The 12,500-nt window shown below is 55.5% G+C and overlaps 1 pseudogene; it reads left to right on the top strand.

Moving 5' to 3' along the window:
- Window positions 1-12,500, top strand: part of LOC113813955 (cyclin-dependent kinase 6-like) — a 259,948-nt pseudogene that overhangs the window by 196,153 nt on the left and 51,295 nt on the right.

Genomic DNA, 12,500 nt, shown 5'->3' with positions numbered 1-12,500 from the left:
AGGGTGGGGATGGGGGTCATGGGGCTGGGGGTTATAGGATGTTTGGGGGGTTATTGTGAGGGGTGGGGTGGGGTTCATGGGGTTGAAAGGTTGGGGTGTTGGTTACAGGGTTCTGATGGGTGGGGGGTTGTAGGGTGTTACAGGGAGGGGTGGTGGTGGTGGTTATAGGAATGGAGGTGGGGATGGGGGGTTATAGCGAGGGAGGGTGGGGGGTTATAGAGAGGGAGGGTGGGGTCCATGGGGGTGAGGAGGGGTCGCGGGCGATTCGTAGCGCGAGGTGACGAGGAGAGTGTCGTCGCCGCGGCCAGTGTCCCATGAATGACCGCCGTGCCGCACTTGGCCGCAGTCCGCGTGTCGGTATGCAGGGGGCGAGGTCGTCGGCAGGAAAGGTCGGGAGGGAAGGCTGTTGGGGGTGGGGGGGGGGGGTCGTCGGGGGAGGGAAGGCTGTTGGTTGGGCGGGGAGCGGGGGGTGCATGTTGGAGAGAGAAGTGTGATGTGAAGGAAGAAATGGTGGTGGTGATGGGAATGGTCATAATGATGATAATGGTGGTGATTGGAGAAATGATGGTGATGATGGTGGTGATTTGAGAAATGATGATGGTGATGGAGATGGTGGTGGTGGTGATTTAAAAAAAAAATGGCGATGGCGATGATGAGGAAGTAATAACGATGGTTGATGACTTGAGAATTGATAGATTTCAGAAACAACGAAAGCGATAAAAAAAGAGAAATGCCGAGAATGACGTTAATTAGAGAAACGACGATAAAAAGAAACGACGGATAATGACCGGCCACTTTCTTCTTCTCCTTCTCCTTCTTCTTCCTTTTTTTCTTTTCTTTTTTACTGAGGAGAAGGAATCCGCGCGGGGAAGGCGAGGGCGGGAGCGAAGAAGGGTTTTGTGAATGGATTCGGCGGCGGTGAAGGCGGCCGTTGATCGGAGCGGGGGCGTCCCATTCATTAAAAAAGAGGGGGGGGAGGTAGAGGAGGAGGGAGAGGGAGGAAGAGGGAGGGAGAAAGAGGAGGAGTAAGGAGGGAGGAGGAATAGGGAAGGAGTAGGAGGAGAAATAGGGAGATATAGGGAGGGAGGAGTAGAAAGGGGAGGGGGAATAGGGAGGAGGAGGAGGAGAAGGAGGAGTAGGGAGGGAGGAGGAGGGAGAAGGAGGAGTAGGGAGGGAGGAGGGAGGAGGAGGGAGGAATAGCGAGGGAGGGAGGAGGAGTAGGGAGGTATAGGGAGGGAGGGAGGAGAAAGGGAGGGGGAATAGGGAGGGAGGAGGAGAGAAGGAGGAGTAGGGAGGGAGGAGGAGGAGAAGGAGGAGTAGGGAGGGAGGAGGAGGAGGAGGAATAGCGAGGGAGGGAGGAGGAGTAGGGAGGTATAGGGAGGGAGGAGGAGAAAGGGGAGGGGGAATAGGGAGGGAGGAGGAGAAGGAGGAGTAGGGAGGGAGGAGGAGGAGAAGGAGGAGTAGGGAGGGAGGAGGAGGAGAAGGAGGAGTAGGGAGGGAGGAGGAGGAGGAAATAGCGAGGGGAGGGAGGAGGAGTAGGGAGGTATAGGGAGGGAGGAGGAGAAAGGGAGGAGGAATAGGGAGGGAGTAGGAGGAGGAGGAAGAGGAGTAGTGAGGGAGGAGGAGGAGGAGGAATAGGGAAGGAGATAGAGGAGGACGAATAGGGAGGGAGGAGGAGGAGGAGTAGGGAGGGAGGAGGAATTGGGAGGGAGTAGGAGGAGGGAGGACAGAATAGGGAGGGAGGAGGAGGAGGAGGAGTAGGAGTAGGGAGGGAGGAGAAGGAGGAATAGGGAGGGAGGGAGGAGTAAGAGGGAGGAGGGAAGAGGAGGAGGAGGAGGAGGAGGAGGAGGAGTGAGGTGCATGCCATGTTGAGACGCCCCATTCATCTCCCGTTGCCTGTAAGTCTATCGTCAGTCTCTTCGCCGTGTACCCGCTGTCTATTTCGAGCCCCCCCCCCCTTCTCTCTCTCTCTATATATATATATACTATCTGTCAATCTATTTATATATCTATATATCTGTCTGTCTGTCTATCTATCTATGTATCGCTAACTTTTTATTTTCCTATCTCCAGATCTACTTATCTTAATCTACACATCTCCCTCCCTCCCTCTCTCTCCTTCCACGTCTCTCCTCTCTTCCTAGCCACCCTCTTTTAGCTACTCCCTTCTCCCTTCCCCCACCCATTCCCCCTTCACCGCACCTTCGTTCCGACTCCTCCTCTCCCTCTCCCTCTCTCTCTCTCTCTCTCTCTCTCTCTCTCTCTCTCTCTCTCTCTCTCTCTCTCTCTCTCTCTCTCTCTCTCTCTCTCTCTCTCTCTCTCTCTCTCTCTCTCTCTCTCTCTCTCTCTCCCTCCCTCCCCTCCCTCCCTCCCTCCCTCCCCTCCCTCCTCCCTCCCTCCCCTCCCTCCCTCCCCAGAGTCCCTCCCTCCCTCCCCAGGTCCCTCCCTCCCCTCCCCAGGTCCCTCCCTCCCCTCCCCAGGTCCCTCCCTCCCTCCCTCCTCCCCTCCCTCCTCTCCCTCCCCTCCCCCCTCTCCCTCCCTCCCTCCCTCCCCAGGTCCCTCCCTCCCCATGTCCCTCCCTCGGTGCCGTGAGATCTCCCTTGTTCACCGTTTGTTTACATCTGTCGGGGCGTCTCGAGGTTGGCCTGTGTGGGCCGCCCCCTTCGTCCTTGGCTGGCTCCCGTCGCCCGAGGAGTCGCGCCTCGTCCCCGGGTGCCGAGGCCTCTTCGGGAGTGGCACTGTGTCTGTCGGTGGCACTTCTTTGTTCTTGTTCGTATTTTTTTTTCGTCTTTCCTTCCTCTTCTCTTCTCTCTTTCCTCCTCTCCTCTCTTTTTCCGGCTCTTTCACATCCTTCCATTCCCACTCTCCTCCTCCCCTTCACGTCCTCCTTATCACCATCTCGTCCTCCTCCCTTTCCTCCTCCTCATCCTCGTCCTCCTACTTCAGGCAGAATTATGTGAGAGAGAAGTGGAAGAGGAGAATAAAAGGAAGAAGGTAAACAGAAAAAAATAGATGAAAAAGAGAATTGGACATGAGAAAGTGAGGATTAGTGCAATTGTCCAAACAACAATAAAAAAATAGATGAAAATGGGAGATAAGTCTCCTTTGACGAAGATGTTGTCATACTTATGACTATTCATCTCTCTAGTTTTTTTGAGATGATCGTTATGGCAGATAGAGAGAGGGAGAGAGAATCAAAAAGAAAATAAAAATTCCTTTCCGGCTTATGACTTTCATTGTCGTGTTGCGCGGAGCCAGGGAGCATAATCTTGCCATATTTGGGGCTTGCTTGTTGCCTGCTTGTGCTCCGCCGCGTCGCCTCGGCTTCGGCTTCGGCTTCGGCAGGTTTCGTTTTGGGTGATTTGAGGTCGTCGTGCGTAAGGGTGATTTTTGCGTGGACGTATGCCCGTGTGTGTGTGGTGAGTGTGTTGGTCTTCGCGCAGGCAAGGATGTGCGTGTTTATGGATGGCACTCTTTGGATCGGCAAGGGACCAAGGCAGACACGCACAGGCACTTACACTCACACATACATACACGTACTCCTCCTCCTTCCCCTCTCCCCACTCCCTCCTTCTCACCCTTCCCCTCTCCCCTCCCCCTCCCTATTACCCCTCATATCTCCTCTCCCCTCCATATCACCCCTCATATCCCTCCCCTCCGCCCTAACCCCTCCCCCTCCTCCTAACCCTTCCCCTCTCCCTCCCCCCTCCTCTTCATCCTTCTCTCCCCTCCCCCTTCACCTGTCATCCACCTCTTTGATCTGTCGGCGTCCTCATCCAGCGAAGGACCTTCCGGGCGTGCATCCTAGTTGGGGCTAATCCTCTCACAGGACGCCGCGCGGAGCTGCCGTAATCCCCCTCCCCCGCCCCCCTCCCTCCCTCCCTTGTCCCGTGGCGCACAGGGGAAGGGGGAGGGGGGAAGGAAGGGGGAGTGGGAGAGGAAAGTTGAGAGGAAGAGGAAGGGAAAGAGGAGGGAGTGTGGGTGCACGTGGAAGGAAGGTGGAGGTGGAGGAAGGTCTTGGTTACTCCCTTCCCGTCTCTTCCTTCTTCTCCTCGTCTCTCCTCTCTTCTCGTCTCCCCTTCGTTTCCCTTTCCTCCTCTACCCTTCCCATGTTTCCTCAGTGTCAGGTATTCTATAAATGAGTGATAATCTACGCGTGCACTCAAATTACAGTAATGGTGAGGCTAATGAGGCTAATGATGGGTGTGCCCTCATTTGCTTCATCCAAAGTACACGGGTAATTAAGGTCTCGTCCTCATTATCATCATCACCCTCATCATTAGCCATATCTATGCCTTTCTTTATTACTGTGGAGCTTGCGCTTTGCCCTCCGTTCACTCATCCTCCATGAACTCTTCCACGTGCGACTGTCGGTGGTCGCTCCTCCGTGTCTGTTCCTGAGTGGGAGGTTGTCTTTAGGCTTTATTTCTCCTTGTGTCGAGTTTGTGTTGTTGTTGTTGTTGCTATCAGTATCTTTAATGATGATGATGATAATACTGGTGATGAATATTATCATTATTGCTAATATTCATGATAACGATAATGATAATCCTTGTTTTGATGTTTTTGTTGATGTTATTGTAATGAGTGTTATTTCTAATGTCCTTATTCCTCTGACGATTCCTAACGCCGCCCTTCCTCCCCCGCAGACCGACCGAGGGCGCCCGACGGCGAGGCCCCGAAGGAATGGTGGCCTCGGGCCCGGCGGCGACGGCTCGCAGCTCCACTCCTGCTGGCTGCTGATCCGTCCCCCGCCCTCTCGCCCGCGCCCACGCCCGCGCCCGCCTCGCCCCGCCCCAACGACCGCAGACGACCTCCCGGCAGCCGAAACGGGCGCCCGCTGACAGCAGCGCCGACCCTCGTCCACGGGCGTCGCCCCAGCAGGCGTCTGTGATGACCATGGCAAGCTCTGGCAGCGGTGCCGGGGACGCTGGCGGGGGCAGGAAGGGAGGCTCCCGCGCCCCCCAGCCCCCCGAGGAGGAGCCCCTCCAGCCCCCCGCCGCCGCCACCGCCGCCGCCGCCACCACCGCCGCCGCCACCGCCGCCGCCGCCGCCGCTACGACCGCCTCGCCCGCCGTCTCCTGCGCGGGCAACGTGTCGGGTCTCCCGCGCGCCAACGACAACTACGAGGAAGTCAGCATCATCGGCAACGGTAGGGCTCCTCTCGCTCGGGCCGCAGCCGAATCCTGCGCGGTCGCCTTTCGTAGATTCTGAGCAAAACGTGATTGTATATAAAAATGTTGAGAAAGTAATTAGCAATGTATATTCATTTTACATACGATATTTCCACATTCATAATTACACAAACGAATCAGTATGCTAGAATTTACACCCCACCCACACCACCCACACCCGCGAAACAACCCCACTATTAGGCCTACAATCCCACAAACCCACCCCCCCCCTTTCCATGTCCCAACCCCCTGCTTGCGTCCCCCCACAGGTGCATGCGGCACACACACACCTACCTCCCCACAAAACAACCCCACCAATAGGCCTACATACCCCACATACACCCCTCTCGACGCTCCCAACCCCCCTGCTTGCGTCCCCCCCACAGGTACATACGGTACACACCCACACCTACCACCCACCCACACCCACACCTACCCACCCACACCTACCCACCCCGACACCCACGAAACAACCCCACCAATAGGCCTACAAACCCCACATTCACCCCCTCCCCCGTTCCAGCGTCCTAACCCCTGCTTGCGTCCCCCCACCAGGTGCATACGGTACACACATACACACCTACCCCCCACACCCACACCCACGAAACAACCCCACCAATAGGCCTACATACCCCCACATACCCCATCTTTTCAACGTCCTAACCCCCTTTGCTTGCGTCCCCCCCCCCCCACAGGTGCATAAGGCACGGTGTACTGCGCGCGCGACCGGAACAACCCTGACCGCGTGGTGGCCCTCAAGAAGATTCGAATCACCCTCAACGAAGACGGGGTCCCCGGGAACGCCGTCAGGGAGATCGCCCTCCTCAAGCAGCTCGAGCGGTTCGAACACCCCAATATTGTCAGGTAAGCTGGAGTTGTTTTGATTTTTTCGATTTTTGATTTTTTGGGTTTTTGGGTTTTGTATTTTTTTTTTTTTTTAGGGGGGGTAGGGTTTTGGATTTTTTTGTTGGATTTTTGTTTTTGTTTTTGTTTTTTTAGGGGGTTATTTTTTTGGGGGGGGGGATTTTTGAGTTTTTGAATTTTTTGGTGTTTGGATTTTTGGGTTTTGGGATTTTTTTTTTTTTTACCTTGGAGTAAAATTTACTTCGTTTTTTGTTTGGTCTTGTTTTGGTTGCGTGGACTTGGTGGAGCTCGAGGTTTTAGACTTCTAGCCCGTTAGGTTGAAGGTGAATCGACCTCGAGGGAGAGATGCAAAAAAAAAGGATTTAATCAGCTTCACTTTGTTACGCGAAGGAAAAAAAAAAATAACGAGTTTGGTGCCTTTCGTGTCCGATTTTGAGACAATATAGGTTTTGCGGAGAAAGGAAGGGCGTCGATTTTTTTTATTGTTATTTTTTTATTCTCCTTCTGCTCTTTCTTTTTTTCTTCTCGATGTATATGCCATTTTCGTTTTTCGGGGCGGGGGGGGGGTGATTGGGAGAGAGCGAGAGGAGGGGGTGGGGGGTGGTGGGGAGGGCCTTCTTACTGCTCGTTTCCTCTTTTTTTCCATGTTCCATCGCTCTTCTTCTTCTTTCTCCCCTTCCCTCTTCTCGGCTTCTCTTCTCCCTCTCTCCCTTCCCATTCTCTCCTTCTCCCCTCCTCTCTCCTCCCTTTCTCTCCTTCTCCCCTCCTCTCCCCTCCCATTCTCTCCTTCCTCCTCTCCCTTTCCTCTTCCTCCACCCCTCCATTTCTCCCCTTCCTCCTCCTCCTCCTCTCTCCCTCCCTTTTCTCTCCTTCCTCCTCCTCTCCTCTCCCTCCCTTCCCTTTCTCCTCCTCCTCTCCCATTCCTTCTCCCGTCCTCTCCCCTTTCTCTTCCTCCACCCCTCCATTTCTCTCCCTGCTCCCACCCCCCCTCTCCTCCACATACCCCGCCCAGCCCCCCGCCTCCCCAGCCCTGCCTCCGCCCCCCCCCCCGCTCGCTCGCTCTCCCAGGGTACGAGGCAGTGGACAGTGACGAACCCCCGGTCCTCACGCCCACCATCTGCCATGCGGGCGCGTTCGGACGGAATGTTGAACCTGCCCTTTTTGTTGCGTTGAACCTGCCATTTCTGTTTTGTTCAAGATGGGGAATGAGCGCGGGTATGCGGGGCTTGAGGGAGGAGGAGGGGTGGCTGCGGGGAGGGGGGAGGGGCACTGTGGTTTAAAATCCTCTTTTTTTACTTTTTTTTTTTTAGATGCGGTGTCTGTTTTTTTTTCTCTCTCTCTTTCTCTTTCTCTGTCTTTCTTTCTCTCTCTCTCTGTCTTTCTTTCTTTCTCTTTCTCCGTCTTCCTTTCTTTTTCTTTCTCCTTCTCTCTCTCTCTCTATCTCTCTCTCTCTCTCTCTCTCTCTCTCTCTCTCTCTCTCTCTCTCTATCTCTCTCTCTCTCTCTCTCTCTCTCTCTCTCCTCTCCCTCTCCCCCTCTCCCTCTCCCCCTCTCCCTCTCCTCTCCCTCTCCCTCTCCTTCTCCTTCTCCTTCTCCTTCTCCTCCTCCTCCTTCTCCTCCTCCTTCTCCTTCTCCTTCTCCTTCTCCTTCCCCTTCTCCTTCTCCCTCTCCCTCTCCTCTCCCCTCTCCCTCTCCTCTCCCTCTCCCTCTCCCTCTGCCTCGCCCTCTCCCTCTCCCTCTCCCTCTCCCTCTCCCTCTCCCTCTCCCTCTCCCTCTCCCTCTCTCTCGGGATCCATAAAGCCCGGTGGGAATATGCCTCGGATTTTCTCTTAGCCGAAAAGAATGTATTAGAAATCGTTGTTTTTTAAAGGAAGTAAAAGCTTTTTTTTTTTTAGGTCCTTTAAAGGGAGTCGAGAGCATTTTTATTGTTTTACTTTTTGGGGCAGGGGGTGAGGGAAGAAGCGGCTTGTTAATAGAGTGATAATGGCCTGGAGGTTCCATACGGACCTTGGACAGAGCACAGTAATGAGGATCGTGTCAGAATGTGGCTGAGGAGGAGGGTGGGAGAGGAGAGGAGGAAGGAAGGAAGGAAGGAAGGAAGGAAGGAAGGAAGGAAGGAAGGAAGGAAGAGGAGGAAGGAAGGAGGAGGAGGAGGAGGAGGTCGAGGGAGGAGGAGGAGGGGAGGAAGGAAGGAAGGTAGGAGGTGAAGGAGGAGGAGGTAGAGGTAGGGGTGGTGGAGGAGGAGGAGGAGGAGGACGGAGAGCGGCAGGGGAAGGGGTAGGGAGATGAGGAGAGAGAGAGGAGTGGGAGGGGGAGAGAAAGGTGGGAGAGAAAATGAGTGAAGAAAAGAGGTGGGGGTGGGGAGGGGACGGGGGAAGTGAGGAGGCGTTTTTGCGAGTGGCCGCTTTAACTGGTGTTTATCGGGTTGTCGGCCGGAGGGGCGATAGCGGGTCACGGCGCCCACTCATGGCTGGCGGTGGGCGGGCCCGAGTACATGTGGTGGGCAACGGGCGGCGGAGGGCTGGCTGGCGGGCGTGGGGGCGAGTTTTTCTCGTCGCTCCTCTACATGGCCGGGGCGAGGGCGGGGAAGTGCCAGCGTCCATGTTTATTGTTTGAAAGGGGGAGGGGGTGAGGAGGGAGGGGGAGAGGGAGGGGAGGGGAGGAGGGAGGGAGAGGGGAGGGTGAGAAGGAGGGAGGAAGGGAGGGTGAGGAGGAGGGAGGGAGGGGGGGGGTGAAGGAGGGAGAGAGAAGGGGTGAGGAGAAGGGAGAGGGAGGGGGTGAGGAGGAGGGAGAGGGAGGGTGAGAAAGAAGGGAGAGGGGGATGGGGAGAAGGAGGGGAGAGGGAGGGGGTGAGGAGGAGGAAGAGGGAGGGGGATAGTTTTTGTTTGTGTGCGATCAGGGTGTTGGGTGGGGGCAGGTCGGAGGAAACCTGGGGCGTAGCGAGGTCTTGGGTCCTGACGAGCGAGGCGAAGGGAGGGCAGAAGGAGGAGGAAATCCACGTCTTTGGAAAGGAGGAGGAGGAGGGAGCAAGGAGGAAGGACGAAGGAGGAGGAGGAGGAGGAAGAGGAAGGAGGAAGGACGAAGAAGAGGAGGAGGAAGAAAGGAGGAGGAGGGGGAAGGCGGAAGGAGGAGGCCGCAAGAGAGATGGACGGAAGGAAAGACACAGAAAGTCAGCACCGAAAGACAAGTAGACAAGCTTCAAAATACAGACAGACGTAGACAGCGACAGGAGCGTAGAAGGTGCAGGAGGCACTGATCATCCTCGTGGGCGTCCGTCCATCCGCCCATCCGCCCCAGGGGGATTCTGTCATGCGCTGCCACACGGAGGTCCTGGGGGGGGGCGAGGGGGGCGAGGCCTCTGTGCCTGCAGGGGGAGCGAGGGAGGGAGGGAGGGGAGGAAGGAGGGAGGAGGAGGAGGAGGAGGGGGAGGGAGGAGGGAGGAGGAGGAGGAGGAGGAGGAGGGAGGGAGGGAGGGAGGGAGGAGAAAGAAGTAGGTGGCGGAGGAGGAGGGTGAAGGGGGAGAGGGGGACTGGTTTGATGCCCCTGGGAATGGGGGTTCATCTCTCGACTCGGGGGACCTCCAGACACCTCGGCGATGCTGTGTGATAGCCCCAAGATGCCCCGGTGGCTCCCCTGACGCTACGTGTCCGGGCGCTCTTCCCACAGCAGCGGACATGCGGCGCCGATGGAAAATGATTCACGGTCCAGGGCGCCGGTTGGCAGAAGGGAGCCGGAGGAGGGAGAGGGGAGGGAGAGGAGAGCATTCTAATCCCGAAGATAGGGAGGGAGGGAGGAGGAGGAAGGGAGGGAAAGAGGAGGAAGGAGGGAGGGAGGGAAGGAGGGGGAAGGAGAGAGCGGGGAAGGAGGGAGGGAGGAGGCCAGGTGGGAGGGAGGAGGGTAGGTGGGAGGGAGGAGGGTAGGCGGAAGGGAGATGGGAAAGGGGGGAGGGAGGAATGCGTCGGGACTGGCGAGGAATCCCCGAAATGGAGGTCCGAGTTTCACGAGGTTTTCTCGCGTCGACACCGTCCTGCAAGCCTCGACGTACTCTCATGAGGCCACTGTTGCCCTAACTCTTATAGAGCAACGATCCTCTTTGCGCTATACACTGTTGACGCCGAAATCCCTTACGGTTTCATTTCAGTAAACACAAAAACATTTATGATTTTATTTCAGTAAACACAAAAACATTTACGATTTTATTTCAGTAAACACAAAAACATTTACGATTTTATTTCAGTAAACACAAAAACATTTACGATTTTATTTCAGTAAACACAAAAACATTTACGATTTTATTTCAGTAAACACAAAAACATTTACGATTTTATTTCAGTAAACACAAAACTCCATTTTTTTTTCTCAAACAATTAATCATCTTGTCATTCGTCCGTCACGAGCGAGGTCGAGTTTATGGCTGTCCGGTCATGTAGGGTCGTGACGCCTCGCTATGTTGACAAGGTCGTGAGGGAGGGAAGGAGGGTGGGAGGAAGGAAGGGGGAAGGAGGGTGGGAAGGGAGGGAAAAACATTTAGGATTTTATTTCAGGGAGGAAGGGAAAACATTTACGGTGGGAGGGAGGAGGGAGGGAAGGGAGGTGGAGGTGGGAGGGAGGGAAGGAGGGAGGGAGGGGGAGGAGGGTAGGGGGGAAGGAGGGTGGGAGGGGAGGAAGGAGGGTGGGAGGGAGGGAGGAAGGAAGAGGAAGGAGGGGAGGGAGGGAAGGAGGGAAACAAAAAAGGGAGGATTTTATTTCAGTAAACACAAAAACATTTACGATTTTATTTCAGTAATCACAAAAACATTTACGATTTTATTTCAGTAAACACAAAACTCCATTTTTTTTCTCAGAGGAGGAAGGGAAGGAGGAAGGTCATTCGTCCGTCACGAAGCGGGGAAGGGAGGGTATGGCTGTCCGGTCATGAGGTAGGGAGGCCTCGCTAAGGGAGGAGGGAGAGGAGGGAGGAGAGGGAGAGGGAGAAAGGAGGGAGGAAGGAGGGAAGGGTGGGTGGGAGGAGGAGGAGGGAGGGAAAGGGGGAAAGGAGGGAGGAAGGGAAGGGGAAAGGGAGGGAAGAGGAAGGAGGGAGAGAGAGGTGGGGGTGGGAGAGAGGGAGAGGGAGGAAGGGAGGGAGGGAGGGAGGAAAGGAGAAAGGAAGGAGGGAGAGTGAAAGATAGTATAGGAGAACATAGGAGAATAGGAGAGTGAAAGATAGGATAGAATAAAATAGGAGAATAGGAGAATGAAAGATAGAACCGGAGAACATAGGATAATAGGAGAGTGAAAGATAGGATAGGATGAAATAGGAGAATAGAATTAAAGATAGGATAGGAGAATAGGAGAATGAAAGATAGAACAGGAGAAAATAGGATAACAGAAGAGTGAAAGATAGGATAGGGTGGGGGGTGGCGCGGGGCGGGGCGGAGTGCATCCCTCGCGTGTCTCCTATCCTTCTCATCGCTACCGCTGCCCTGACAACCCATTCATCAGGCGCTCCGTCCTGGCCATCCTCTGCCACACGCCCACGCTGCCTCCTGCCACCCCCTGCCACACGCCCGCGAGACCTGCCACCTCTTGCCAACCTCTTCTGTCTTCTGTTCACCCCCTCCTCACCCCTTCCTCAACCTTCTCATCCCACTCTCCCCCCACCTCCCCCTCCTCACCCCTTCCTCAACCTCCTCATCCCACTCTTCCAGCCTCCTCACCCCCTTCCTCCCCCCTCCTCATCCCCACTCTCCCCAAGCCTCCACACCCTTTCACCCACCCTCCTCACCCCCAACCTCCCCCCCCCTTTCCTCACCCCTCCTCACCCCTTTCCTCCCCCTCCTCACCCTTTCCTCACCTCTCCTCACCCCCTTCCTCCCCCCTCCTCACCCTTTCCTCCCTCCTTACCCCTTCCTCCCCCTCCTCATCCCTCCTTTCCCCCCTCCTCCCCTCCTCCCACCCCTTCCTCCCTTCTCACCCCCATCCTCCCCCTCCTCACCCCTTTCCCCACCCTCCTCACCCCTTCCCCACCCTCCCCACCCACCTCATCCACTCGTCCACTCTGCCATCGCGTCACGCCCGCTAAACTCGCCGATTGAGGTTAAAAGTTGATAAGAGAACCCGCGTGTCATTCGGTCCACCAGTCACTCTCATTGACTTCGGTCTGCCACGGTACAGCGGGTCCTCAGCTCGGGGTTAAATGGGGCCTTTGGTGGAGTTTGAGGGCCGGGGGGTGGGGGTAGGAGGGGTAATGGGTAGGGGAGGATTCGTATTATTGTCTCCATTTATTTATTTTATTTTTTTAATTTTTATTTATTTATTTTTATTTTTATTTTTTTTTGGCGGGGTGGGGGGAGGGGTGTTTCTGGATTGAAATAGCCAGCTTTCTCGCTCTGTCTCTTTCAGTCTTTCTCTTTTTCTTTTTCTCTTCTTTTCTGCCTCTCTCTCTCTCTCAGTCACTCACTCTGTCACTCTCATTACCTTTTCT

Source organism: Penaeus vannamei, chromosome 20 (genome assembly GCF_042767895.1).
Source record: "Penaeus vannamei isolate JL-2024 chromosome 20, ASM4276789v1, whole genome shotgun sequence".
NCBI classification, from domain to species: domain Eukaryota; kingdom Metazoa; phylum Arthropoda; class Malacostraca; order Decapoda; family Penaeidae; genus Penaeus; species Penaeus vannamei.
This window is presented reverse-complemented; position numbering and strand designations above follow the sequence as displayed.